A 19,012-nucleotide genomic window follows, 5' to 3' on the forward strand; every position below is an offset into this window, starting at 1 on the left:
ATCTACAGTTAGAAGTTCGCAGATCTGTGCCATTTTCTATATGGGACTCGAGCATCCTCAGATATGCTGAGTTCCCAGAGCCAACCTTCCATGGATACCAAGGGTATTTAAGGTTGGGGAGAGTAAGAAGTTATATGTGCAATTTTGGACTGGATGGGGGGTTGGTGCTCCTAACTTCGGCATTGTTTAAGGGTGAACTATACTACCTTAGCACTAGCATTTAAAAATTATCACTATTTAAAATTTTCTTCAGTCTATCTTCCTATTTGTTTTTTACCCTGAGCTTCTAGTATTGTGCTTCACAAATGGCACTGGATGCTTTAAAAATGTGTGTTGAACTGAACTGAATTGACAAATCTTAGCTCTGATGGACTTGTAAATTGAGTTCATTCAGTATCTCAAAGGTGCAGCTAAGCAGTATAATATGAAAAAACAAGGTGGATGAATGAACTGGTGGAAAAAGTCCCAGAACACTCACGGTTCCTGTGAAGGCAAATCATAGCCACTGGTGTACTGGAGTTCTTCTGTGCAGACAGACAAAGGGACAAGGTGCAACCAGCAGATCTTATTCAGCTTTTCAAAAAGCCTTTGGTAGACTTCCACATCAAAGACTTTAGAAAAATGATGTTACCCTGGAATTACTTAGAATGCTATCATTGTCAGTATTGTTTTAATTTTGTTTTTAAGGTTGTTTCTAGGTAACAGAACCAAAGTCAAGCAATGAAGCTTAGGAATAAATGAGATTGGGTAACTAGTGGAGACTGATCTTATTTAACGTTTTAAAAAAGATTTTTATTTATTTATCTTTAGAGGGGAAAGGAAGGAGAAAGGGAGAAAAATATCAATGTATGGTTGCCTCTCGTGCCTTCCCTGCTGGGAACTAGCCTGCAACCCAGGCATGTGCTCTGACTGGGAATCGAACCATGATGCTTTGGTTCACAAGCCTGCACTCAATCCACTGAGCTACGCCAGCTAGGGCTTATTTAACTTTTAATAAATTAGCAAGAGGTGGTATGGAGAATGGAATTTTTAGTTTCCAAATAACAGCTCTTTCAGTTAATGCAATATTTAGCTGATGAGGACAAATGCAAAGTAATGAAAAATAACATATGTGGCTTTAATTTAGATAAGATTCCATTATGCATTTAAGGGAAGTATAATAACAAAGAGGAATAGGAGGTGGGCATCTAGAGCCACTTCTTTGCTCCCAGGAGATGAGCCAATTTCCCTTGTATTTTCTCACTTTGAAACCAAAAAAGTCAGTGTTAGTGCTGCCTGTCTCTCCCTTAACCAATAAGCAGAGACAGAGATTGAATATTTACGGGCGCCTTATTCAGATGGCCGGCACCCTGAGAAGATGGTGGGTTTGTACTCTAACATACTGTCTTACATTTCCTTTCAAGCCAGCCTTTTTAAAAAAAGATTTATTTATTTTTAGACAGAGGGGCAGGGAGAAAGAGGAAAACATCGATGTGTGATTGCCTCCTGTGTACCCTGCCACTGGGGACCTGGCCTGCAACCCAGGCATGTGCCCTGACTAGGCATTAAACCAGTGACCTTTTGGTTTGCAGGCCAGATCTCAATCCACTGAACCACACCAGCCAGGGCATCAAGCTAGCCGTTTTTATATGGAGAAAAGTGTAGGTAAGAGATTTGGAAGTCAGGAAAGAGGTTAATCAGATAAAAGCTGCAGTCCAGTTTCCCTAACATCCTTCCATCTGTTGACCGATGATTTTCTATCTGGGCCCTGTGTCCTGGATGATTTTCTTTATATGTGTCCAGGAACACAATGACTCAGATACTATCCTCATTGCGTATGGTTTCTTCTGGAGCACAAAGGTTGAATTGCTTATGGTCTCCTGTAGTTAGGATAGGCTGTACCTGCAATTCCTGCAACAATAGCTTTTTATATGCACTACTAGGCTGATTAACTATTACTTAAAGTTAAAATTTTCTAATTCTTGAGTTCCCCTGTTAACTTTTCCATGCACTCTTGTCTGTTGTCCACATCGGTGTACTCAGTTGGAAAGAACCTTATCAGCTAGAGGGGATTTTTTTTTTTTTTTTTAGACAAGGGAATACTATAGTCTCTGCTCATAATCTCCAAATTTTCAAGGGGGGAATGTATGGGTAAAAGGGGAAAAAAATGAGTACAAATTGGAAAGAGGCATCTTCCCTAGGAAGTAGAGAGATGATGAATGAGCACAAGAAAGATACAACAAACCCGAAAAAAAGTATAGAGAAAAGCAATGATCGTATTCAAAGAGATAAAGTTCTTCCATTCAAGGATGTCAAAAAAGTTAAATCCTTCAACTAAATAAGAAATGTATTGAAAATGTCAGACCCGGAGATGGTTAAAAAACATATCACAAAATTTGAAATTGCTCTTATCCTTTGAAGTTTAGAGGTGGTCTGAGAACAACAAAAATACTGGGTGTGACTAAAAAAACTTGTTTCTCAAAGTGTGAGTAAAGTTGAAAATGTAAACACTTTTTAAAAAGGGTTTTAAATAAATTCCCAGAGGACAAATACATCTTGTATTGCTAACTCTTATTGAAGAACTGTGAGCAGTGAACAGCCTCGTGCCCAAGGTCAGAATGCCTGCGTTCTTGTCTTGGCTTGCCTACTTGTTAATGCTACGTGTATGCCCCTGGGCAAAGGACTGGATATTTCGAAGCCTATCCAGACTATGGCTAAGGGTAGTTTTGATGTTCAAAAGAAGCCTTGTATTTACCGGTGTTTTGAGAATTAGAAGCAGCTCAGCTCTGTAAATATGTTTTTGTTATTGCATTGCTGAAGTGTTCACAAATTTCCAAACAAGAGATATCTAGGTTAGAGCAATTTGGCTTTTCCACTGGCTACTGTGGGCTCGCCTTGGTTCTTGTCCTCCCCTCTTTATGAGGTTGTCTTGTTAAGAAAAAAATTTCAGTGTCTTCAAGATTTTAACTAGCAAGGTGGTGCCTGTAAAAGTACCATGTAGACAGGGCTTAAGATAAACTGCCAAACACCAAGTATGTCCAAAAAGACTTAGCGGTAGCACAGTCTCGTTTTCAAGGTTGAGGCACTGTGTGCGATCAATCAGGATGCCGGCTGCCCAATGGAAACATGAATTGGTTGACCTAGTCGTCCGGGAACACAGTTGTTATAATTCCATTCTGATATGATTTGTCACCATTTCAGGGAACAAGCAGTATGGTACAATGAACTTTAAACTCAGAGTGCCCAGCGCCCCAGTCCTAGGCATCGAGGGCGAATAATGGGCTCGCACTCGGGTCCAACTGCTCCCGGTGCCGCGAACGCGCCTTCCCAGCCGGCCGGTGCACGCGTCGCCGCTGGGCCACGTGATCCCGGGCGCGTCGACGCGGGAGAGGGCGGGTGGTCGGGCCGGCTCTGCAGCGCTGCGCAGGCGCCCAGGGGCCGCACCGAGCTGAGCCCCGCCTGCTCCCAGTAGGAGTTAAAATGGCGGCGAGGGGAACCTGGAGTAGTCCCGGAGCCTGAGCCTCTGACAGGAGGGGAGAGGGCGGCGGCGGCCGCAGGAAGAGGAGGATGGCAGGGGTTGCCGGCGCCCGTGCGGACCACGGTGCTGGCGGTGGCAGCGGCGGGGGCGACGGCCTGGGTCCCAGCAGCAGCAGCGGCAGGAGGAGCCTCCAGGGTGAGTGTCCCTCGGTGTCTCCGAGACTGTGAGCCGAGGCTGTGCCCGGCGCGGGGCATCCCAGAGAGGAAGGGGCTGTGCTTGGACGGAGGGGCGGCCGTTCTGGGGCCGGCCACGGCAGAAGGCACCGGGCTGCCGGCGGGGCAGGGACAGTGGTCCATCCGGGTGTGGGGCGACTACAGCGTTGGAGGACTGGCCGTCCCCGGTCCCCGTGCGCTCCGAGGGCGGGCTTGGCTGTTCGCCGCTGTCCCGGGGGCAGAGGCTCGAGGCGTGGTACTCGGGGCGGGGAGAGAGCCCTAGGTGGCCGTGGCGGCAGCCCGGCGGGCTCCGAGCTCCAAGCTCTGGGCTCCGAGGGGCGGGACCCGCCGCTCCCGGGACGCCAGTACTGCGCTGCCGAGAGTCAAGCGCATTTACCCGGCTGCGGGGCTGCGACCGCCCCGGGGTGGACGTGAGACAGACCGGCCAGAATTGAAGAGGGAGCAGGCCGGGGACCGCCGCACCCGGGGGAGAAGTTGGATGGTGTAGGTAAGTTTCTGTCTCGGGATCGGAGTGGCACTGCGCTTTGACAGGTTGGAAGGGAAACAATAACGAGTGTTTGATAAAAGAGTCTGTGCTTTGAGTACTTGAATGGCCAAAAGCATTCCTTTTTCTGTGTGTTATCATTTGCACAACTGTTTACTGCCCTTACCCCGGGCATGAGAACTTTCTCACCGTTGTTTTTTGTTGTTTTTTTTTTGTTTTTGAGAACCTGTGAGTGTTGCTTCTCTGCTTTGAACTACAGCAACGCGTCTGCACACCCCAGCACAGATAAGAAGTGCTGTGGGTTAGGCCTAATTTACAGCAGCGGTCTTGGGTGTCTTCACTGGGGCACTGTCCCCGCTGTGAAAACGTCCTGCTGCAGTGAGGACAGAGGCATTTTCACAGGCTTGCTTAGTTTTTTCAGCTAACAAAATCTTTTGAGGTTGACTAGCATCCATTTCTTTGGGATTGCTGAATACATTACTCTCTTCAGGAAATATGGAAGAAAGATTTGAAGTTGTAAGAATCATACATGTGAATGGCAGCTGTGGTTGAACTTGTCTTGGATTCTTGAGTCAGAAAAACCTTTAGGGATGTGGTGGGACTTGCTTTAGAGCTGAGAAACTAGGCGCAGGGAGGTAAGTGTCAACTGTGGGCCCTGCAGCTGGTCAGGGATTGGACCCAAACAGAGCCAGAGCCTCGGTTTCGAGAGCTCTTCGCTGATTCTTACTCATGGGTCGCATCCTGAGCGGAGATACTATCCCTGGGTCTTTGTATAGTCAAGTTGAAGAACCTTGCTCTGACAGCTGCCATCATATAAGTAACTGATGATTTTTTCCCCCTAACCTGAATTTCATAAAAACTGACATTTAAAGTTTTCATAGGCCTGGGATTACATTTTTGCCCCATTACAGCATGCATGGCTCATTCTTCCATGCATTCAGTAAAACTCAAAAGTCAACGTTCTGCCCCACAACCTAACTACTGTTTATTATTCTGTGTCCCAATACCAGCTTTTAAACAAGTTTTTTTCATCAGATTCTAATTTTAGGATTCAGAACACCTGTTTTGTGTTTGCCGCGTTATAACACCTAGTTTCCATGTGTCTTGTTGAGTCACAGCAATTTTCTGTCTTGTGTCACAGGTTAACCTTTAGAAATACAATAACATTGAATGATTCTGATTTCATCATCTAGTCAGTGAAATGCACATGTCCCAAGTTGTACCTTGTGTTCAGTTAAACAGGTGATCTGCGTTGTGTTTTGCGTCATGCTGCAGGAACAGAGAAAAGAGTGGAACAAGTGGAATGTATAGACTTTACCCTCAGGAAATAAGATGTACCCGTATGAGTCTAGAAGACAATCCAGTAAGTTCTACCAATGCAAAGAATGCTGTGGGCGTTCTGGTTAGAGGGAGATAAATGAGGCCTCAGGAGTCTAAAGAACTTCCTGGAATGCTCGGGACCTGAGCTAGCCTTTGAGGGTTTAGATTTACAGAGAGATTGGAGCAGTTACTTTGTAAGGTAAAAGCCAGAGTAGAAGGTGGAGATTTGCTTGGGGGAGGGGTATGGAGGGGAAGTAGGATGAGCCGGCTACTAAATCTGGGGGCTACTAAAAGGAAAACATTAGATAGTTGGAAGATACTGATCTGCATAAGAGATTGAGTACTGGATTGAGGAGATTTAGATTTTTTTAATTGAATGTATTGGGGTGATATTGGTTAATAAAATTATATAGGTTTAAGGTATACTGTTCTACAACACATCATCTATACATTGTATTGTGTGTTCACTACCCCGAGTCAAGTCTCCTTCCATCACCATTTGTCCCCCTTTACCCTCTTCTACCTCCCCAAGCCCTTTCCCTCTGGTCATCAGCACGCTGTTGTCTGTAATGGTTTTGGGTTTGTTTCCTTTAATCCCTTTACCTTTTTCACCCAGCCCTCTCCCCTCCCAGCCTCCCCTGTGACACCTTTGAGTTTCTTTCCATTTCATTAGTTTATTTTGTTCATTAGATTCCACATATAAGTGAAGTCTCATGGCATTTGGCTTTCTTTGACTGGCTTATTTCATTAGATTTAGATTTTGGTTCTCTTTGCAAGATATGGGGAGCCTTTGAAAGTTCGGAGGCCAGACATTAATTATGTGGTGAACTAGCAAGATGGACCTGTTGTGTATCTACAGATTGACTTAGAATGAGAAGAAGCTGAGATGAATGAACCAGGGCCGACAGTAGCTGTAGCAGCTACCTGGGTGTGAAGAGGTGAGATCTTGGACTAGGATGGAATCAATAGGAAGGAGACGTAGCAGGTGCTATTTTAATTTTTATTGTAGTAAATACAACATAAAATTCTATTTTAACCTGTTTTAAGTCTGTAGTTCTGCAGCATTGTGCAATATCACCACCACGCATCTCCAGAGCGCTCATCATCTTCTCCCACAGAAACTGTGTGCCCATTAAACACTGACTCGCCATTTCTCTTTACCCACAGCCCTGACAACCACCATTTACTCTCTGTCTCTGAATTAAACTACTTTGGGAACCCCATGTAAGTGGAATCATACAATGTTTATCCTTAGGTGACTAGCTTATGTCACTTAGCATAAGATCTTCAAGGTTCATCTGTCTTGTAGCATTTGTCAGAATCTTCATTTTTAAGGCTGAATAATATTCTACTGTATGTATATACTACATTTTGTTCATGTGTTTATCTGTGAATGGATTCTTGGTTTGTTTCCATTTTTTGGCTGTTATGAATAGTGTTGCTTTGAGCCAGGATGTACAGATATCTGAGGATGTGCTTTCATTTCTTTTAGGCGTATATATACACCCATAAAATTTTACATTCCCAGCAGCACTGTATAAGGGTTCCAGTTTTTACACATCCTCAGCACTTTATTTTTATAATAGTCACCCTAATGGGTGTGAAGTGGCAACTCATTGTGTGTGTGTTTAATTGACTTTGGAGAAAGAGAGGAAAAAAGCATTTGATTTGTTGTTCCATTTGGTTATTCATTCATTGGTTGATTCTTGTATGTGCCCTGACCTAGGATTGAACCTGCAACCTTGACATATCAGAAGAATACTCTAACCAGCTGAGCTACCTGCCCAGGGCTTACTGTGGTTTTGACTTGCATTTCACTGATGATTAGTGATGTTCACATCTCATATGCTTATCAGCTGTTTGTATATCTTCTTTGGAGAAATATCTATGTAAATTATTTAAATCAAGTTGCTTGTTTTGTTGTTGGTAGTTCTTTATTGGTCCTGGGTATCAGTCCATTATCAGGTGCATGATTTTCGGATAGTTTGTGCCATTTGGTGCATTGCCTTTTCACTCTGTTGAGTGTCCTTTGATGCACAAAAGTTTTTAATTTTAATGAAGTCTAACTTATCAGACTTCTCCACTGTAAAAAGAGGGGCAAGTGAGGGTTTTTTTCTTTATCTTTTAAAAATATATATATTTATTTTTTTAGAGAGAGGAGAAGGGAAGGAGAAAGAGAGGGAGAGAAACATCAATGTGTGGTTGCCTCTCACATGCCCCATACTAGGGACCTGGCCTGCAACCCAGGCATGTGCCCTGACTGGGAATCAAACCAGTGACCCTTTGCTTCACAGGCCTGTGCTCAATCTATTGAGCTACACCCAGCCAGGGTGCAAGTAAGTTTTTTAAAAAGAGGTATCTTTTTAAGAAATGAACTAACATTTTCTTTTTTAAGTTGATGCTCGTGGAAAGAAATTATCAGAATCCAAAATTTCAGAGAGGCATGATTTACTTTAGATTTATAATGCAATTCAGACATCCAGTACCTATTAATATTTGCAAAACAAGTTCAAAAATATTTAATGAGATCTTTGGTTTTTAATTTTCTTGACAGTCTATATGTGACATTACCAATCATTTTTCATAGCATCCTTACTACATTAAATAATATAGGCACTTAAAAAAACATAATGTAAAGTTTTATAATTAGCATTGAATTCATATAGTGAACCTTACATTAAAGTTGTAATAAATCGGAGTCATCTTAATCCAGTAACACACAATATCCTTTAAATCACAGAATTCAGAAAAAAGTCCCCTTTTTGGAGCATTGTTGGGAGTATTTATAGTTGTAATGTAATAGAACACTAGACTGGGATTCAAACCTCCATTCAGATTTCGACTTCTGTTTCTGTGAACTTAAGGAAGCCATTTAATCTGTCTGAGGCTTAATTTTCCTGATCTGTAAAACTAACTTAATAAAACATATGTATGTATTATGTATGCATAAACAGTGTCTTACATAGCAACTTTGCCACCTTGTAAGTATTTATTCCATTCTTTTCCTCCCTGATACCACTTCCTTACTAGTCTGCACTGTTTATTGACAGCCTACCAACCAAGTTACTGCTAATTGTTTTCCAGCTCTCCCGCTTTTTCTCTGGCCATTCTCTATGTTGCTACCATTCATACATTTCTAAAAAAGCGATTTGCAGCATGTGACTTCCCTACTTAAACCTGTGTTAACTTTCTGTTGTCTGTAGGACAAAGTACAAACTCATGAGTTTGAAATGGTGTCCAACCTTAGATTTCCCGTCATTCCAGCTATACCAAGCTGTTTCTTGTTTTCTGTGCTTCTGTTTTTCATGTGTATCCCAGTGTTTGTCATCCAGGAGACTGAGATGATTCATCACCCACCCCAGGGCAAGATTTTGATTACTCCAAGCCAGTCAGCTCAAGGCATTTCCCTGCAAACTCATACTTGTCCCAGTGAGATTGAAAGGAAGGAGACATTCTGTTTCTGGGGAGAGGATTCTTCCCATGTGACCCCCGTTGTTACAGGCATGATGAAGCATGCCCTAAGCATGGCAGAGCAACAAGGCAGAAGGAACTTGGGTCCCTGACAACATTATTTTAGACACGTATTGAATCTCGGGCCTGGGGCTTTCCCTACCATGGGACATCTCGTGACAGATAAATTTCTTATTGTTTAAGTCAGTTCTTTGGAGTTACTTGCCATCAAAAAATCTCCTAATTGATATAGTCCTCTTTATTCTTCTAGACCCAGTTCAAACATTACCTTTACCAATAGTGATACACTCACTCCCTTAGTACTTTGGACCCCTTTTCCATCCCTGTTGCACTGTACTGTGATCATTTGCTTATATGTCTGACTTCTTCACATAGCTTTGTGTACTTTGAGCCAAAGCCTACAGTATATAGCAGTGTCTGGTACATTATAGATACTCAGTGAATGAGTCGTTAGGATGAAATCATAACATGAAAAAGTGCTTTCTAAACAATTTTTAATAAACAAGAGGTATGGTATTATCTTTACACTAAAGTCAGACTAGACATGTAAAGTGGTTTTTGCTTGTCCTTAATTATTTTCTAAAAGTGTTCATTTAGATCAAAAGTTTGACAGTCCCTTAAGTGTTATGAAAAAAATCTTACCTACTAAAGAGGAATCTTGGAAGGAGCAGTAAATGAACTGTGTTGTTACTGTGTAAGTCCCACCCTCTGTCTTCCTTCTTTAGAAGGAGACTTGGATGCCAGAACTAACTTCAAGTATAATGTCTGTCTTTTTCCCCCTATATTTTGAAGTTATATTAAGCCTGTTTTATCTGGGATTTATTTGTGAATTGTTTTTTAGAGGAAAATTTCATAATTTGCTTCATAAGACTTAGTTATTCTTGTCTTCAGACTTTCCCAAAATATTTTCTGCTTGCTTGAGACTAGACATGAGAATTTTCTGGTAAGCAAAAAAACCTTTGTGGCAAAATAAGATGGATGAGTTTGTAGCAAATGTTAGTAATAGTTTATGGCAAATCTCTTTTACACCTTATTTACTAAGTCAGAGCTCCATCACGTGCTTCAGCAGTAAAGCCTGACAAAGGAAAGTTCAAATTCCCAATTCGAGAGATTGAAACCCATCAGCTGTGGTAAATGAATGCTTAAAATTGTTTTTAAAAAGCTTTCTGGCCCTGGCTGGTGTATTGAGCGCGGGCCTGCGAACCAGATAATCGCAGTTCAATTCCCAGTCAGGGCACATGCCTGGTTGCAGGGCGGTTCCCTGCAGGCCAGTTCCCAGCAGGGGACGCACAAGAGCCAACTATACATTGATGTTTCTCCTTCTCTCTCCTTCCCTTCCCCTCTAAAGATAAATAAATAAAAACCTGTTAAAAAAAAAAAAAGTTTTCTGACAGCCCTGGCTTGTGTGGTTCAGCTGGTTGATGTGTCTTCCCGGAGACAGAAAGGTCCTGGATTTGATTTCCAACAGGGCACATTCCTAGGTTGCGGGTTCAGTCCCCATCAGGGCATGTAAGGGAAGCAACCAGTCAGTATTTCTCTATCTCTCTTACCCTCTTCCTCTCTCTCTAAAAGCGATGAAAAAATGTCCTCAGGTGAGGAAATACATACACACATACATACATACATACATACTTGCTGATCATCTTTAGAGGATGCTGGGAAGTTGTTTTGAAAATCAGTAAATAAAAGTAAAGAATCATTCATTTATTTTGGCTTTTCTGTACAAACTGTACAACAAACAATTAAATACTGAGTTTCTCTTAGAGAAGTGTTCCAGTTAGTGAATAAAGAAGAAATAATACAATATCTCCATGTTGCAACCCTTAATGAATTAATGACTCTAGTTGGTGACCATTGATAATTGCTAACATCCCAGACTGAGAAGTAGGCATTTTGTACCTGTTGTTGGGAATGCACACCCCTCCCTGTGAAGCAGTCTTGCCGAAATAAACCTTAAAAATACAACAGTGATCCTGAATCCAATAAAGTCACTGGGTCTAATTATGAATTAGAGGAAATAACAGGAGTCCGAGGAACATACTAAACTACATCATGGTGATGCATTTGCCAAAACCCAAACTATGAAAAAACTATGGATAACCTGACTTCTTCAACAAAATTACAGGAGGGAAAAGGAGGGACGTGAGAGGAACCTCTTAAAGATTTTTTAAAAATTTCTTCTCTAATGTCATTCTTGACCCATTCATTGTTTAATAGCATGCTATTCAATCTCCATGAGTTTAAGGGTTTCTGATTTTTAGTCCTGAGGATTGCTTTCTAGTTTCAGTCCCTTGTGGTCATAGAAAATGCTTGATATGATTTTGATTTTATTAAATTTGTTAAGACTTCTTTTATGTCCTATCATGTGGTCTGTCTTTGAAAATACTCCTTGTGCATTACAAAAAATGTGTATTTTCCTTCTTTGGGATGAAAGGCTCTCTATATATATATCAGTTAAGTTAATTTGATCTTGGACATTCTTCAATGCTGCAATATCTTTGTTGATATTTTGTTTGGAAGATCCATCTATTTTTGACAGTGGGGTGTTGAAACCCCATATTAAAATTGTTTTGCTTTCAATACCTTTCTTGAAGCCTTCTAAGATTTTCTTTATGTATTTGTGTCCTCCTATTTGGGGTACATATATATTTGCAATGTTTATGTCTTCTTGATGGATTGTTCCCTTGAGTATTATGAAGTGACCTTCTAGGTCTCCTTTTATGGCACTTTTTAAAACAGTCTATTTTATCCGATATGAGTATTGCTACCCCCACTGTTTTTCCTGTCTGGTAGCTTGGAATATTTGTTTCCGGCCCTTCACTTTCAATCTGTGTAGATCTTTAGTTGTGAGGTGGGTCTCTCATAGGCAGCATATGTGTGGGTCATGCTTTCTTATCCATTCAGCTATTCTATGTCTTTTTACTGGAGCATTTAATCCATTTAACTTTAATGTTATTATTGATTGGTACATATTCATTGCCATATTACTCCCTTTGTACCTGTGTTCCTCTGTCTCTCTCACTTTTTCTTCCTGTTCTTAAAGCAGACCCTTTAGAATCTCTTGTAGAGCAGGTTCGGTGGAGGTGTATAATTTTCAACTTCTTTTGTCTGGGAAGCTCCTTATTTGGTGTTCCATTTTAATTGATAGCCTTGCTGGGTAAAGTAGTCTTGGTTGCAAGCCTTTGGTTTTCATTATTTGGAATATTTCTAGCTATTCTCTTCTAGCTTAGAGTGTTTCCATTGAGAAGTCAGCTGCTAGTCTTATTGGGACTCTCTTTTTACTCCCTGTTTCTCCCTTGCTGCCTTTAAGATTCTTCCTTTGTCTTGGAATTTTGCCATTTTAATTATAATGTGTCTTGAAGTGGGCCTCTTTGGATTCTTCTTTTTTTAAAAAAAATATATTTTATTGATTATGCCATTACAGTTGTTCTATTGCCCCCTTCATTCCCCTCCACCCTGTATACTCCTTCCCTCACCATTCCCCCCATTTAGTTTATGACCATACGTCTCAAGTTCTTTAGATTCTATATTTCCTCTACTATTCTTACCCTCCCCCTATTTTCTATCTACTGTCTGTGCTACTTATTTTCTGTACCTTCTCCCCCCTTCTCCTTCTCCCACTCCCCTGTTGCTAACCCTCCATGTGATCTTCATTTCTATGGTTCTGCTCCTGATCTAGCTGTCCTCTTAGTTTGCTTTTGTTTTAAGTGTGGTTGTTAATAACTGTGAGTTTGCTGTCCTTTCACTGTTCATATTTTTTATCTTTTTTTTCTTAGATAAGTCCCTTTAACATTTCATACATTAAGGGCTTAGTGATGATGAGCTCCTTGAACTTGACCTTATCCGAGAAGTGCTTTATCTGCCCTTCCATTCTAAATGAAAGCTTTGCTGGATAGAGCAATCTTGGATGTAGGTCTTTGGATTTCATGACTTGGAATATTTCTTTCCAGCCCCTTCTTGCCTGTAAGGTCTCTTTTGAGAAATTGGCTGACAGTCTGATGGGAACTCCTTTGTAGGTGACTGTCCCCTTATCTCTTGCTGCTTCTAGGATTCTCTCCTTCATTTTCATCTTGGCTAATGATGATGTGCCTTGGTGTGTTCCTTCTTGGGTCCACCTTCTTTGGGACTCTCTGAGCTTCCTGGATTTCCTGGAAGTCTGTTTCCTTTGCCAGATTGGGGAAGTTCTCCTTTATTATTTGTTCAAATAAGTTTTCCATTGGTGGCTGTTCCTTTCCCCCTTCTGGTACCCCTATAATTCGGATGTTGGAGCGTTTAAAGGTGTCCTGGAGGTTCCCAAGACTCTCCTCATTTTTTTGAATTCTTGCTTCTTCACTCTTTTCTGTTTGGCCATTATTTGCTTTCTTCTGGTCCACTCCATTGATTTGAGTCCCAGTTTCCTTTCCATCAGTATTGGTTTCCTGTGCATGTCCCTTCATTTCAGTTAGTTTAGCTTTCATATGTTCCTCTAATTAGTGACTAAAATCAGCCAGTTCTGTGAGTATCCTGATCACCAGTGTTTTGAACTGTGCATCTAAAAGTTTGGCTATTTCTTTGTTGCTTCGATTTATTGGCTCTGGGGCTCTGAGTTGTTCTTGAGCCATGTTTTGATCTGTTCCTGCCTGTTATGTATGAGGAGCAGAGCCCTAGGTGTTCACCAGGGTGGGGCCACCCAGGTCGCTGGGTTGTGATGCTGTATGTGGGGGCGGGGTCAGAGAGAGACAATGGCGGTCCTCTCTGCCGCTTCCCGCCGCTGGGGCCTGCATGGTTCATCTCACTGCTCGCTCCTTCACTGGTTAATCTGCGCTCGAATGTGTGACCGCGGTCAGCCCTCAGTGGGTCTGCCTGCTACTCCACACCTGGGATCCGCCCACAGCTGCCTGCACGCCTGGGTTGTGGGCCCTGGTCGGTCCGGTGGATCTTTCCTGCCCGACCCTGCTCTGCTGCTGGCTGTGCCCCTCTTACCGGTTTGGCTGAAAGTCAGACTTCCACATAGTTCAATTTTCTGTGGTTTGGCTGTGTTTTTGTTGCTAAAACTTTGTTGTTTTTAAACTTGGTTGTGTGAGAAGGTACAGTGTGTCCACCTACGCCTCCATCTTGGCGGAAGTCTCCCTGTTAAAGATTTAAGAGACATAGTCATCCAGCCACAATGTATGGACCTTATTTGGGTTCTGATTTTTAAAAAACTGAGGAAAAAAATGAAACAATAGGGAAGACGTGAACCCTGTCTGGGAACTTCTTAAGTAAGTATTGGCCCTGGCTGGTGTGGCTCAGTGGATGGAGCACTACCTGGGAACCAAAGGATCACCCTGGTTCCATTCCCAGGCTAGGGCACATGCCTGGGTTGTGGGCCAGGTCCCCAGTAGGGTGTGTGTAAGAGGCAACCACACACTGATTTTTCTCTCCCTCTCTTTCTCCTTCCCTTTCCCTCTGTCTAAAAATAAATAAATAAAATCTTTTTTTTAAAGACTTTATAAAAGACAGTATTGTTTTTTATTTTAGGTGTGATAATGGGTATTGTAGTTTGGTTTTTTTTTTTTACATCCTTTTTTACAGAGAAGCATAAGGAACTATTGACAGATGGAATAATATGTTATCTAGGACTTGCTTCAGAATAATTTAAATGGGCCCTGATTGGTGTGACTCGGTTGGGTGTCCTCCTGCAAAGTAAAAGGTGCCAGTATGATTCCTGGTCAGTGCACATGCCTAGGTTGTGGGTTCAGTCCCCAGTTGGGGTGTATGCAAGAGACAGTGGATCAGTGTTTCTCTCACATCGATGTTTCTCTTCTTTTTCTCTCTCCCCTCCCCTCTCTCTAAAAAAATTAAAAAATAATCCAGAGGAATTAGATAGATAGTGGATTGTGGGTGTTGGTTTTACCATTCTCTTTACATTTGTATGTATTTTTTCTCCATTACAGAAATTACAAAAGTATCTTCTGCAGAGGGGAAAACAAGTAATAGGAAGGAGTGAAAATAGAGAAGCATAGTCATAATTGTTTTTGCTGTTTAGATGCCAGGAGGTTGAATATAACTCACAACCCAGAAGCTTACTGTGCACCAGTGATGCGGAGCACAAGGGATTACTTTAAGATCTGTCCTCCAATGTCAGATGACAGTGATAGAGTGGAGGCTGGCAGTTCAAGGCTTGAGTAACAGTCAGCAGTGCTGTAGACATGTGGAGTAGGAGAAGGAAGACGTGGCTGTTCTCTTCAGAAGGGCTGGTGTAAGACTGGATACTTTTGAGAAGCTTTCTTGTTTAGGACAGAAAACACTAAATTAGGGAGTCAAAATACCTGAGATCTAGTTTTGAAGTTTTGCCATTTTACCATATATATTTTACTTTGGATAAGTCACTTCACATTCTACCTTAACGACCTCATTCAGAGATGTGAGAATGAAGCCTGTCCTGCTTACACTGAAGGTTTAATGTGAGAATAAAATGACAGCGTGTGAAAAAGCACGTAAACTTTATGTCCCTTTATCAGATACTTGCCCTACAATCATTAAAGACTATAAAAAAGGGAAGACATGTCTGCTTTTCTGTCTGTTTTAGTGAGGTTTTAAAGTTACAGTTCAAAACATGACATAAAATTTACCGTTTTTACCAGTTTTGAGTGTATAGTCCTATGGCTTTAATTTCATTGTGCAACCATCACCACCATCTATCCCCAGACCTTTATCTTCCCCATCTGGAGCTCTAGGACCATTACATACTAACCGTCCGCCCACTAGCAACTGTCATACTACTTTCTCTGATTCTGACTATGCTGGGTACCTCATATAAGTAAACACGTATGATATTTATTTTTCTTTTTTTAAAAGATTTTTAAAAATTTATTTATCTTTAGAGGGGAAGGGAAGGAGAAAGGGGGAGAAATATCAGTGTATGGTTGCCTCTCGTGCGTCCCCTGCTGGGAACTGGCCTGCAGGCCCGCACTCAATCCACTGAGCTACACCAGCCAGGGTCGATACTTATCTTTCTGTCATTTGCTTTTTTCACTTAACATAATGTCCTAAAGACTTATCCATGTTTAGCATGTATCAGAATTTCCTTCCTTTTTTAAGGCCTAAAAATACGCCCTTGTATATTTCACATTTTGTTCATTAGTTTACCTGCTGGAGGACGCTGAGTTTGTTTTCACCTTTTGGCTATTGTGAATAACATTGCGGTAACCATGTGTGTTCAGATGTCTGAGTCCTTGTTTTTATTTTTGGAAGGGCATATAGCCAAAGTTAGAATAGCTGGATTGTGTGTTGTGTTCAATTTTTTGAAGAATTTGTATTTTTTAAAAAAATAATCACTCTATTCCAACCCAGACATGTGCCCTGACCAGGGATAAAACCAACGACCTTTTGCTTTGGGGAATGGCTCCCAGCCAACCGAGCCACACCTATCAGGGCTGCCCTTGTGTATGTTTTAACATTTGCTAAATATGTTTGTCAGAAAATGTGATTTTTTTGTTTGTTTTGAATGAATTTATGAGAAATTTCCGTTTTTTCTTTTAAGTTCAATTTCTGTCCATGTATTCTCTGGTTTTAGCTTTCTCTCTTCAAATCATCTGTAAATGCAAATCTAGACTCAGATTTCTCATTGCCTTCTCTAAAACACGCAAAGTCAGTTTTCTATACACCACTAAGCCAACAGTAGAAACAGTTGTCCCAGTTAGAACAATGATTTCATTTATTCACTCAAATACTGTGTACCTGGCTTAAAAGTAGTCTTCTGTCATGAACCACATGGCACCATTCCCTTGTAAGACAGTCGATTGGGCAGATTCTGCAGTCTGCCTTGGAGGGCCTCAGAATCATTTCCACCCTCTCATTGGCCTTTCTTCTTAGCTGTTGGAGAAAATTGTTTTGATCCTCTCAGCACTATCTTGATTTTAGGGGGATCTGGCTGCTGCTAGGAGAAGACAACAACTGCTTTAGGGCTGGGAAGTCCGGGCCAGGCAGCTCCTGCTCTGGCTGCTGTGTTCATCCCGGTGCTGGCCCAGGCTTTCCCAGCAGTCTCAGCACTGCCAGAGGCCTAGACTGGGGGGTGGTTAGCAAGGCCCAGGGGCTGAGAGTCAGGCTTTGCACCTTTCCACCTCTCTGATCCCATTTTTTCTTACCTGTCACTGTGGGAAGATCTGATTCTGAGGTTTTAAGTGTGGTGAAGCATTTTTAGTGAGCTGTGTGGTAAAAGTGGCAGAGTAAGAGGTCTGTGCGTGTGTTTGTAATGTAGCTGGATAGGTCCTTTACCCACTACTTTCCAGTAATTGGTTCTCAGCTTTAAGTGTCTAGAAACTGAGTTTTTCAGAATACTTGTATATCTCTAATATATTTCATCCAGGCTAGGTAGGACCTGGCACAAGACTGGGTTCCTCATGACATCCTTTCTCTTGTGATGAACCACTTCTGCTTTCCAGTGTTGGTCTATATTTATCTTATTTACCTATTAAAACAACCTCGTAAGTAGATGATATGAGAATCACCCTCTCATTTTAGAGATAAGGAGAGTCTAGTCTGGTCCTTATTAACACGTTGTAGACTGTGGTAAAAATCCTTGAGTAGGTCTTCTTGCATCAAGTATCTTCTGCCTTGAAGCCATTTAATAATAATCTTTCAGAAGCACAAATATAATTGTGCTTCTTTCGTATTCTGTGCTTTCATTCAGTAGTTCTTCCGTGTGTTCTGGTTTGGGTTTTTTTTTTAAGTTTTTATTGAATTTATTGGGGTGACATTGGTTAATAAAATTATATAGGTTTCAAGTATACAATTCTGTAATACATCATCCATATGGTGTATTATGTGTTCACTCTGTTGTGTTCTGAATAAAGGCCCAGTGCCTTGGTGAGGGATTTGAGGTTTTTTGACTCACCTCCTCCCCATACATTCAAACATATGCACTCCTTAGGCCTTAGACACATTTTTTATCAATATTTATGTTACTCAAATAATTGTGTGTCTACTTTGTGTTCTGTGGTGGATGGCAAGGATCTAAGATAAATAAACTGAGTACCCTCAGGAAAGTTAACGGTGCAGTGTGTACATACTAGTACTGCAATATTAATAAGTAATGGAGGTATAGGGTTATGAGAACTGGGAGTGGGGCGTTGACTAGAATGGGAGTTGTTCTATTTATTTATTCACTGTATATCTAATACCTTAAATGACCTTTTCATTTTTACTCAGTGCACTCCTGTTCTTGAAGATCTGGATCTAAACTCGGACAATAAAGCAGCAGTCTTTAAAAAAAAAAATTTCCTAAGAGATCTCATTTAGGACAGAGTCACTGACTGCTGTATTCCCAGGGCCTCACTGCCTAGCAGATGGTGGATGCTCAGAATTGGGTGGATGAGTGAGTGTGTGAATGGGTGGATGATCAAGCATAAAAAGTGTCATCCTGCCATCAAGGAACATGTAGTCTAGCTATAAATATTCAGAAAGCACTTTTGCTTTGATTTCATGAGCTATTCTTTCAGTTAAGTCATTTTTTGCTTAACATGAAAGATCCTTTTAAGTAACAAAAGTCACACTGTTAGGTGTGTACTCAACTTCCCAATTCTGGAATGGAACTATATTTGTCTGCTCCGGAAATTTTTCTCAAACATTTAGGGAGGAAAAAAATTGCAAAGATAACATTGTTTATAAGAGCCCGAATGCCAAGAGTGGTTTTGTAATTTACCAGCTCTGTGACCTTGGTTAAGTAAAGTAAGCCTTCCATGCCTCATTTTCCTAACTTCCCAGTCTCTTGTGTAAAATACAGATAAACCCTGGCCAGGTAGCCCAATTGGTTAGAGTGTTGTCCTGAAATGCCAAGGTTGCAGGTTCAGTCCCTGGGCAGGGCACATACAAGAAGCAACCAAGTGAATGTATAAATAAATGGAACAGCAAATTTATGTTTCTCTCTCTCTGTCTCTCTCTTAAAAATAAAATTGTTTAAAAAATTACTTCCTTTAAAAAAATTAGCTGGGAAAGTGGAGATACTAGTAGACCGACTCCTCACATTATGGAGAAAATTAAAGGAGTTAATCCATGTAAATGGCTGAGGAATAGCTGGCTCATAGT

At 41.4% G+C, this 19,012-nt stretch overlaps 1 protein-coding gene across 14 annotated transcripts in view; it reads left to right on the top strand.

Moving 5' to 3' along the window:
* The first annotated feature begins 3,441 nt into the window (after positions 1-3,441).
* Positions 3,442-19,012, top strand: part of BTBD7 (BTB domain containing 7) — a 59,866-nt gene continuing 44,295 nt past the window's right edge. For 6 of the 14 annotated variants that reach the window (XM_037130156.2, XM_037130167.2, XM_037130168.2 and 3 more), the window contains exons 1-3: positions 3,442-3,652; positions 5,409-5,537; positions 6,662-6,718. The gene's annotated coding sequence lies outside the window, so the exon portion shown is untranslated. Of the gene's footprint in view, positions 3,653-3,680; positions 4,178-5,408; positions 5,538-6,661; positions 6,719-19,012 lie in introns of those variants that run through there. The other 8 variants (XM_037130157.2, XM_037130162.2, XM_037130164.2 and 5 more) reach the window with 6 other exon arrangements.

This window comes from Artibeus jamaicensis, unplaced genomic scaffold (genome assembly GCF_021234435.1).
Source record: "Artibeus jamaicensis isolate MK-2021 breed Jamaican fruit bat unplaced genomic scaffold, CSHL_Jam_final contig_444, whole genome shotgun sequence".
Taxonomy (NCBI): domain Eukaryota; kingdom Metazoa; phylum Chordata; class Mammalia; order Chiroptera; family Phyllostomidae; genus Artibeus; species Artibeus jamaicensis.